The sequence below is a fragment of the Onychostruthus taczanowskii genome, unplaced genomic scaffold, assembly GCF_017590055.1.
Source record: "Onychostruthus taczanowskii isolate IOZ18803 unplaced genomic scaffold, ASM1759005v1 scaffold6751, whole genome shotgun sequence".
Classification (NCBI taxonomy): domain Eukaryota; kingdom Metazoa; phylum Chordata; class Aves; order Passeriformes; family Passeridae; genus Onychostruthus; species Onychostruthus taczanowskii.
In genome coordinates this window covers 1-988 of record NW_024504513.1, presented here as the reverse complement: position 1 = coordinate 988, position 988 = coordinate 1, and the positions used below count along the sequence as shown (strand labels likewise).

Sequence of the window (988 nt, the reverse complement as noted above, 5' to 3'; positions counted from 1 at the left end):
CCCACCAACCACAGTGGATGCCCCTGTCCCCCACCCCCAGCGAGTCTCATTGTCCCCTGTGCCTTATCATGGCTGTCCCCAAGGCCACAGTGGGTGGGTGTCCCCATGGCCCCAGGCTGTCCTGTGTGGCATCACCTCACAGCCATGCGCAGCTGTATTTGCTGAAGGTCCCAGTGGAGCGGAGACTGACCCACGTCTTCTTCCCATTGGGGGTGACTTTGGTGACCTTGAAGGTCTCAAAGGGTGGGACCAACACCTCACTGTTGCTGGGATCATAGGAAAAAGCCTGGATGCCCATACTGTGGCACATGTGGACATTGAATATGGTGTCTGTTCCGTATTTCTGGGTGCTCTCTTTGCTCAGCGACGTCGATGCGAATTGACCAAACGCGACTCTCTGACCACTCCATGCCTGGAAATGAATGACATGCACAGCCCCGAAGACGTGGTGACACTGCCCATTCTGAGCATGCCTCAGCACCACCAGGGCATCGGTCAGCAGGAAATGCAGCGATTTGAAGTGGAAGTTGTTCTGGAATTCCTGGCGGGAGCGCCCGGCCTCGCGCACGGCCGCGTTGAACTCCTTGTATAGGCACTTCATTGTGTAGGCCATGGCAGCAACTGCCTGCCATGGGGACAGCAGAGGGGACACAGGACAGCCCCGTTTGCACCACTCAGCCTGAGCATGGAACCAGCTCCAGGCAAAGTGAGGATTCATCTGGTACTGAGAGTTGTAGAGGGTGGGCAAGGCCGCATTCACGCGCACGGCCGCGTTGAACTCCTTGTATAGGCACTTCATTGTGTAGGCCATGGCAGCAACTGCCTGCCATGGGGACAGCAGAGGGGACACAGGACAGCCCCGTTTGCACCACTCAGCCTGAGCATGGAACCAGCTCCAGGCAAAGTGAGGATTCATCTGGTACTGAGAGTTGTAGAGGGTGGGCAAGGCCGCATTCATGGCGTGGCTGCAACCCCAGTACTGGTCATC

General features: G+C 57.5%; 1 pseudogene; it reads right to left on the bottom strand.

The window, feature by feature from the left end:
• Positions 1-985, bottom strand: part of LOC121344775 — a 4,407-nt pseudogene extending 3,422 nt beyond the window's left edge.
• Positions 986-988: the final 3 nt, after the last annotated feature.